Here is a 10,000-nt window from a genome sequence, read left to right on the forward strand (position 1 = left end):
TTAATATTTTCTTTTAGTATTAAAACAAAAAGTATATGCCTTCCTAATTTTTTATCTCATACCCCTAACCTTTGCATAAAATTGATGTTTTAGGAAGACGCACCACGTTTTCCTCTGGCTTTATGTAATCCCTGACACACAGACCCCACATCATCCTGTAGTTCAGTATTTTCAAACTGTGTTGCCTGAGAGATTTCAAACTGAAACTCTGAGAGATTGTTTGAGGCAGCTGCTCATTGTCATCCCTTAAACTAGAGCAGTCTCCATTAAATGTTTACATATTAGGTTTCTGGGTAACATTTAGTATGAAGAAAGAGTTCTGTTATTAAAGAAATATAAGCCTGAAAAATGCTACTGTAATATATGCTAAAAATCCAAATTCCTTAGCTTATCATGTAAAGGTTTTTCTGGTCTGGTCTCTGCCTATTTTACTTTTCTTTCTTCTCTCTCTCTTCAGCTTCCAGCACCTTTCCTAGAGATTGAAACTTGAAACCTGAGGGTGAAATTAATTTTGTTTGGCCCTGAAGTGTTGGCTTGCACAGCATTTAAATTAAAACAAAACAAAAAATGAATTAGTTGCCAACATGTAAAAATGAGGAGACATCATGTAAAAATTTGGATCTCTCAGTTTTGTTGAAAAACTGCTAGATCTGGTAACATTTTGGCTCCATATTCTCAACAGCATGGAGTTGATGAGTAGCCATCATTAACATGCGGTGCATTCTTTAGTTGGCCAGTTTGATGAATGTTGGAAATTGTTGATGCTTTGAATAGAAGGTATACCAATAACCTTCTCAAAAGGAGACTTTTCCTGTTGTTGTTTAAAAAGTAACTTTCTACATGCCATACTATTTATTGCAGGTATACTGTACTTAATCTTTGCTTTGTAAGTGTTAGTTAGGCCTAAGTTAAAGAAATTAGACTTATAAGTAAAACTGCTTTATGCATAATAATTCTCTAGTGGATGATTGGTTAATAAAATCATATCTAGCCTTAGGTCAAATATTTATAATCATTCTATTATTTAAAAGAATTTTTTTTAGATTAAAAGAACAGTTTTTACTTATTTAGAGTTCTGTTCTGCCCAGAGAGCATAGTACAATATGGAAGTAGGTCTTCTGATTAGAATTTATTTAAGTAGTAGAAAATTCAAGCCAGCTTGGGTAGGGAGAATATGAAGTGAGAGAAACTGAAATGTGAAAGATTAAAGTTGCAAACAGTTTTGGTACAATTAAATATATCTATTCCAAGTGGACAATATAAACTTATGCATTAATGAAATGATATGGTCATATTATTTGAAATTTGCAGAAATGGAATCATACTACACCTTTACCTTTTTTTTTCAGTTAGTGGTAGATTTTGAGTATCAGCATATGCTTTACCTCCTTTTTAGCAGGTAATATTTCTTTATATGGATATTGCTTCTGTTGATGGAAATTTAGAAATATAAAATTTTGATAGCTGTTTCTAATTTTTTTTTAAAGTGCGCTGGTTAATTCCCTGCAACAGTGTATAAAAGTGCCTTTCCCCCACCACACTTGCGTAACATGCAGGATTTCATAAAGGCTCTATTAGTTTTAACTCACTGGGGTTACAGTTAACACCTCACTGCCTTTTATCTTTGTGTTTAGCAGGAAGTCTCCAATATGATTGTAAGAATACAGACATAAAGCATTTTTTTCTTAATGTTTGTGCTTTAAGCAAACACACAGGTTAAAGTTTTCGTTTAACATTATTTAACTTTCTGAGCAATAAAAGTCTGAAAGAAAATTTAGAAATACAATTGTATGAAATAGCTATTGTTTGTAAGCACTTTATCCACCTCTTATTTCTGCAAAAGAGTCATATTACAATTACTATGAGATCTATTCTTTGGGCAGCTGGAAAGCAGGACAAGGAAAAATCGTTCTCCTCTTGTCTGGTAGAAAGTACATTGTGCCCTCTGGTACCAGACTTGGGCTTATTCAAAGGCTAATGGATTCCACACAGGTGAGTCAGTCTTTTGTGTTCTTACCAGGTGCATTATTGATTTTCATGATGGTAGCCTAGGTGTTCTCATTCAACAGCAGCTTTAGCAAAGTCTCCAAAATATCACAAAGAAAACCAAAGATTTTGCACATTTTGGGTGCAAGAAAATGAATTTTTCTCAACTCTTTTGGCCATTGTACTTTTTTTCTTGCTAGACGCTTATGAGTAACTCCTTTGGAAAATGTATTAATATGTAATGTGTTTACTTCTTTGTTTTTGGGCATGGATTGTGTGTCATGATCTATTTATTTAATTTAGAATGTGAAGCAACGTGTACTGGCTTGTGGTACTTTTTTTTGCCCACAGACTGAGTTAAGTTAGGGTTGGAAGGGTTCCCTGTTGTAGAAGGTTATCCACATACCAGATTCTAGGAATAGTCAAGTTCAGATAGTCATCTGGGGTCACCAATCATTTGATATTCACTTGGCCCTTAAATCACAATACCACAATACATTTGAGTTTTAACTAAGACAAACATTTCAGGGTAACCTTCAAGTAGGAACTCTTTGAACAGTGTTCTCTAAGTGAAAACTATAATTTACCTGAGAGCCCTTAATAATTGAGGAGAAGAAAGTGACTTTTAAAGTTTGGGATTATCTAATTTTCAGGTTTTCAAATTGTTTATTTTTCAATCCTTAGCACTAAGGTAGTAGCTTAAACTATGACAGCACTGAAAATTTTATGTTGATGCTTATGAAATTTAGATATTTTCAAAAAGTTGCAAAGCAGCTCTCTTTGTTTAGGTTATATTTCCTTTATTGCATGTTTCTTTTTAGGGTTATGTTTTCCTTTTACAGTCTTCACTGCTGCTTTTATTCAACAAATATTTGGGTAAGACTATGTGCCAAACATATTCATAGTTACAGAATGATCTTATCTTTTGCCCTGGTAATTAGGTTTCTTCCCTTATCAAGTGTAACACTAATTAAATGTGTTATGAGCTGCTTTCCCTTTCTTATATCTTGTTTTGTAAATAATGGTTTTGTTTAAATGTGTTATTTAGTTATTTAACCTATTTTGTGTGGTTTGACAGTTTTTAGCACATATAAATTAATGTCCCGGCTGTAAGTGGGATCAAACTGTCTAGATCTGTGAACTGGTAAGTTCTAATTCTAGTGCTTTATACATTGCAACATTAAAAAATCAGATATTCATTTTTTCTTTTTCCCATGTTTTACTGATTCTATTTGTCTTCAAGTTTCTTCCTTCTTTTCCTATTACATCAATCATCTGCTCTTTTAACACAGCAAATTGCTGCTTTGATTTGAGTCAGTGACTTGAAGTTTGGGACACCATAATCATCTCTCTTTGTTTAGAAATCTCATCCCAAAATCTCAGGAGGAAAAAACCCTAAAGAATTATTTGATGTATTTATTGCTTTCTGGGCAAGACTCAGCTTCATGAAAAAATTTTTAGTGAATTCTTTTCTGTAATATCTTATGATGGATTATAGGTGGTTTCAAATAGATTATCAGGAGAGTGAATGATGGGAAGTATGTAAAGACACTGTGGCCAGGCACAGTTGCTCACACCTGTAATCCCAGCAATTTGGGAGGTGGAGGTGGGTGGATCACCTGAGGTTAGGAGTTCGAGACCAGCCTGGCCCACTAATGTCATCTCTACTAAATGACATCTCTACTAAATGTCATCTCTACTAAAAATACAAAAATTAGCCAGGCATGGTGGTGGTTGCCTGTAATCCCAGCTACCCGGGAGGCTGAGGCAGGAGAATCGCTTGAACTTGGGAGGCGGAGGCTGCAGTGAGCGGAGATCACACCACTGCACTCCATTCTGGGCAACAGAGCGAGACTCTGTCTCAAAAAAAAAAAAAAAAAAAAGACATTGTGTGGTAAAATGATTATGATATTCTTTTTTTTTCCTTCCCTTACATTATGGTATTTTGTCAGTAATTTTTCTATGATTTTTCTGTATGCTAAACCAAAAACTAAATTGTGACTACCACTTGGCCAGAAATTTTTACCGAGCTCAGTGGTAAATTTATATAAACAAAATAAAGAAAACATAATTTCTTGTAGCTCAGTTTGCAGTTTGGTTTATCAGTTGTTGTATAGAGATAGCTTATTATCATGTATGGACTTTAAAGCCAAAAGGAACCTTGTAAATCATCTAGTACAACTTCTTAATTTTAATAATAAATAATAGATTTATAAATAATAAATAATAATAAATAAATAAATAAATAATAGATAAAAGAATAGATTTTTCTTTTAAAGCTGTTTCAGCATTGAAACACTGCAGATTCATACCTGGCTTTTTCTCCAGTTAAACTAAATTAGGGAAGTTAAGAAAAAAGTCATGCGTAGGGAGTTAATTTACACAATTTTCATTGGTGCTAATGGAAATTTCTTACTGAGGTTCAGAATGATCACACTTATCTTTATCATTTATCTTTAGTTAATTTATAGATGAAATGGCCATTGCTGCATTTCTGGTTAGGACTTTTTAATAAATGCAACAGCTACAACCTATATCATTTTAAATGAATAATTAAAGTGGAGTGGTTTATTATTTTCCAGCATAGGTACATATAATAATTCCTTTGAATCATATGCTCTTTATGCTGGAAGAGATCTCAGAGAATATCTAGTCCATATTTTTATTTTATAGATGAATAAAATAGGGTACAGAGTGATTAAGTGACTTGTCTAATTTTCCCTGACTAAAGCATTTTATGTATTGGACTCCACTGTAATTTAGTAAGGTTAGAGACCTTAATGTTCTTTCGCTTCAATTTTCACTTGGTTAAATCCCAGTTTATGAATGTGCTGTGTGTATCGTCTGCCTTCCTACTCTAGTGTAAGTCATCAAGCAGTGAAAACTCAGAATTTTTGGTGAGTAATAATTGAGCAGAATTATTTCTCTAACCCTATCATTATCTTTAATTTGGAACTACAATGACCAGGAAGCAGTGTTAGTCTAAGCATAGTTTAATAAATCCATATTAATCCACCTGGCGGAGTATAACATTTTAACATACCTTTTAGATCCACAGTGATGGAAAAATGATCAAATTACTTATTGTCAAAACAAAGGGCTGCTTTAGATATGGTTATTTAATAAACTGTTTTGCTTCATGTAAACTAGTTTTGCTTAAGCTTCAGAGATATAGTCACATGGATTTATCTTTCCATGACAATTGCTTACTGTCTGGGTTTATGTTTAATGCAGGTATTGGTGACAGTTTGTAATTCTTGAGTCATTGCCTAGCATGGAAAATAGTTGATTTTGCTAGCTATACACAGTACTGTCTTTTAATGATCACTTTTTAATGCGGTTAAGCCTGACTTAATTGTTCTCTTTTTAGAGTGTTATGTAATAGTTGTTAATGGTATGATATATCTGTTAAACTACTTATATATGTAAAGTGAAAAGTTTATGTGTACATGTTATTTTCTGCAATAATGTTGAAGCTCAAAAATAAAAGGGGTTATATACTTATGTACTTAAAATACATAATCCTGGTGTAGCCCTCTTTTTCTGGAAGATCAATGCCATTTTTCTTCAGTACATTCTTTCTTTTCTCTTGTTTATGATTTTGTGTCTGCAATACCAGTGACTGTTTTTGTCTATCAGATAGTGAAGCTAATTGTCTTAAAGCTTATCACAAACAGCTAGAAGTTAATGGGCTATTTGGGTTTGGAACCCATACTTTTGGCACCTTGTTTTACCTTAAGTATGAAGAAGACATTAAGGCATTAGAGTTGAATTGAAGAAAGTAGGGAAGATTTGAGACAGATTTAGATGGTAAATTGAGAGGATTTGGTGATTCTGTGGCTGTGAGGGTAAGAAGAAGCGGTCTAAGATAATTCTCACATTCTGGATTTTGATGCCCAGGTGAAGAATGTAATTTTCAAGATTCAGTGAAATCTCTTCTGGAACAAGGCAAGGAATGTGTATACGTAAATAAATAGGCAAATAAATAAATTAGCAAATGGTAGTAGCTGAAATGGTAGGTCTTTGGAGTCTGGCCTGATTATAAAAGGAAGCGTAAGTAGGAGTAAGTTGTAATTAGGAGAAAAAGGAAATATAAAGGATTGGAGATCTGGATGAGATCAAAGGGGCAGTGTGTATAATGAGGGACTGAGAGCTCCCAGTTCAGAAGGTTGTGACCAGAGTTTGGAATATAGGCCAGGTGCGGTTGCTCATGCCTGTAATCTCAGCACTTTGGGAGGCCGAGGCGGGTGGATCACCTGAGGTCAGGAGTTCGAGACCAGCCCGGCCAACATGGCGAAACCCCTGTCTCTACTAAAAATACAAAAATTAGCCGGGCTTGGCGGCGCATGCCTGTAATTCCAGCTACTTGGGAGGCTGAGACATGAGAATCACTTGAACCTGGGAGGCGGAGGTTGCAGTGAGCCAAGATCGTGCCACTGCACTCCAGCTTGGGCAAGTGAGCCAAGATCGTGCCACTGCACTCCAGCTTGGGCAACAGAGACTCCATCTCAAACAAACGTCTCACTCATAAGTGGGAGCTGAATAATGAGAACACATGGACACAGGGAGGGAAACATCACACACTGGGGCCTGTCCGTGGGTTGGGGGCTAGTGGAGGGATAGCATTAGGAGAAATACCTGATGTAGATGACAGGTTGATGGGTGCAGCAAACCACCATGGCATGTGTATACTTATGTAACAAACCTGCACGTTCTGCACATGTATCCCAGAACTCAAAGTATAATTTAAAAAATTAAAAACAAAGTTTGGAATATAACTAAACAGTCTGATGCTATGTCTAGTGCTGGAGAAGCTAGTGGCAAGAAAGCTGTATAACACACACAAAAAATGTTTGGAAAATTAAAAAACAATAGAGCTTTCATAAGATTAAAATAATCATTGGAAAACAGAGGCCTACCCAGACTAGATTATTGATGATGGCTTCTATTTATGGTTAGACTGAATATAAAAATCTTATACCTCTAGGCAATCTAAGACATACAGTACTGTGTTAAAAATTTTGAGCTTTTATTTGTCATATGGTTGTGACTCTAGCGGAGGTTGGATATATTCTTAATTAAAGTGTAGAATCCTCAAAATCTGCCTCTATAAATTTAAAACCTATAATCTTAGAAATATATAAAATCTTGACTTATAAAAGTAAATGTATAACTTAAAGATGATTAATTCTTTTAAAATGAAAATTTTAACTTTCTAATTTCTCTTTTAAGTGATTTTTAAGAAGATGATACAGATAATGTAAAAGGATTGCATCTGTTAAATAACAAACTCCACTGGGTGCGGTGGCTCACACCTATAATCTCAGCACTTTGGGAGGCCTAGGTGGGTAGATCACAAGGTCAGGAGTTTGAGACCGGCTTGGCCAAGGTGGTGAAACCCTGTCTCTACTAAAAATACAAAAATTAGCCAGGCTTGGTGGTGGGCGCCCATAATCCCAGCTACTTGGGAGGCGTAGACAGAGAATTGCTTGAACCCGGGAGGCGGAGGTTACAGTGAGTTGAGATCACGCCACTGCACTCCAGCCTGGGTGACAGAGCGAGACTCTGTCAAAAAAAAAAAAAAAAAAAGAAAAAGAAAAAAAAGAAATACAAACTACTCTCCCTTACTCCTTTTTTGGGTATTCGTCTTGTTTTAAAAATCTTTTTGTGGCCTGGCGTGGTGGCTCAGGCCTGTAATCCCAGCACTTTGGGAGGCCAAGGCTGGTGGATCATGACATCAGGAGATCGAGACCATCCTGGCCAACATGGTGAAACTCCATTTCTATTAAAAATACAAAAATTAGCTGGGTGTGGTGGCGCATGCCTGTAATCCCAGCTACTCGGGAGGCTGAGGCACAAGAATTAGTTGAACCCGGGAGGCAGAGGTTGCAGTGAGCTGATTGTGCCACTGCACTCCAGCCTGGCGACAGAGCAAGACTCTGTCTCAAAAAAAAAACCAAAAATCTTTTTGAGAAACTTTTAGATATGGGACAATTAATTAATGAATATCTAATACTATTCATTGTATGACTAGATTTCATTTTGGGGAGGCTTATTAATATAATTTAATTATTTTGAACAACAAGATGAATTGGGTAGGTGTTTGTTAGAACTTCAAATACATTATAGTTGAAAACTTGAAACAGTAATACAAATGCAAGAATAAATATTATTTTAGAAATAGGAAATGGTTTCAGATAATATGGAGAAAATGTAAGGAAACAATTCAATAATAAAAACTATTCGTAAGTAAATCAAGTTTGAGAGTTTCTGCTTTAATAAGTTGTTAAGGTTTGGATTCAGAGATCTGTTTCTCTTATAGTAAACATTTTTAATATAGGAACAGCTCAGGGAAATGGTTTCCATATGCTTCTTGAGGTGTTAACAATACACTTTTGGATTGGAAATGCAATATAAACCTAAACTACATTCTGGAAGGCAAAGTGGAGGAGCATTTCAATGGTAATATGTACAAGAAACCCTTGTGCTTTGTAGATTTGTGACTTATGGTTTTGTGAGTTCCTGGAACATTCAGGTTACTCTGCAAACCTGTAGTCTAACATACCTTGCTTTGTCTGGCCAGCTTACTGCCTTAGTCTGGCTCAGTATTTCTTTTTACTACAATTTGTCCATCTGGGATCTTTTTTGGATACTCTACACTTGTGGGGAGAAGTGAGGCCAGTTTTGGGGCCTATTTTAAGGGACTTAAGATACATAGAGGATGGCTGAAGAAAGTAAATAAAATCCAAGTGGTAATTATATCTGTGAGACCCTTCTGGGTTTTCTAATTGATCTTGGAGGCAAGAACAGTTCAGTTTTTTTTTAAATTTAAATTTAAATTTTATTTATTTATTTATTTTGAGACGGAGTCTTGCTCTGTTGCTCAGGCTAGAGTGCAATGGCGTGATCTTGGCTCATTGCAACCTCTGCCTGCTAGGTTCAATTGATTCTTCTGCCTCAGCCTCCTGAGTAGCTGGGATTACAGGCGCATGCCACCACGCCTGGCTATTTTTTTTGTTTGTTTTGAGATGGAGTCTCACTCTGTCACCAGGCTGGAGAGTAGTGGCACAATCTCGGCTCACTGCAGCCTCCGCTCCCTGGTTCAAGTGATTCCCCTGCCTCAGCCTCCCGAGTAGCTGGGACTATAGGCACACGCCACCACACCCAGCTAATTTTTTTTTGTGTTTTAGTAGAGACGGGGTTTCACCATGTTGGTCAGATTGGTCTCGATCTCCTGAACTTATGCTGCCTCGGCCTCCCAAAGTGCTGGGATTACAGGTGTGAGCCACCATGACTGGCCTTATTTTTTGTATTTTTAGTAGAGTCAGTGTTTCGCCACATTGGCCAGGATGGTTTCAAACTGCTGACCTCAGGTGATCCACCGGGTTCGACCTCCCAAAGTGCTGGGTTTATAGGTGTGAGCCACCGCGCCTGGCCCAGTTTAGTTTTTTGAATTATGGCTAACTTCATTCCTGCTTGAGGTTGAGTGTATAATATTATTGTATTACTCATTTATTAAGAGCTCCAGAATGTGTCTGCTCATAAATAGGTGGCTGTCTTCAATAGTATTTGTAATTTTGAAGAGTTACATGTTTAATAACTTTCTCCCTGATTGACTTTTAAAGGTCTTGGTTGACTTCTTAAAAGTTTTGTTTTGGTTTTAAATGATATGTTCTACAGAAACACAAGGACAAATTACAAAGGTTTTAAGAGTTATATCTCTGAACAGGATTTTTCTAACCTTTCTTTCAGGTAATATCAAAATCTTTCAAATGGAGGTGGAGAAGAGGGAGATGAGAATAACCTGGGAGGGTTTTAAAAATTACTACTACTTATACAGAAATGTTTACTGTGTCCTAGGCATAATGCTGAATGCTCTTTATTTGTTATCTCATTTAATCTTTATAATAACTCTAATTGGTAGGTATTGTAAATATCCACTTTTTATGGATGAGGGAATTGAGGCTTAGAGATTCTAAGTAACTTGCCTAAGGAGACAAACTAGTAAATGGCT

The 10,000-nt window shown here is 36.0% G+C and overlaps 1 protein-coding gene across 3 annotated transcripts in view; it reads left to right on the top strand.

Moving 5' to 3' along the window:
- MNAT1 (MNAT1 component of CDK activating kinase) overlaps positions 1–10,000 on the top strand; it is a 236,277-nt gene that overhangs the window by 24,245 nt on the left and 202,032 nt on the right. The window lies entirely within an intron of this gene.

The sequence above is a fragment of the Gorilla gorilla genome, chromosome 15, assembly GCF_029281585.2.
Source record: "Gorilla gorilla gorilla isolate KB3781 chromosome 15, NHGRI_mGorGor1-v2.1_pri, whole genome shotgun sequence".
Classification (NCBI taxonomy): Eukaryota; Metazoa; Chordata; class Mammalia; order Primates; family Hominidae; genus Gorilla; species Gorilla gorilla.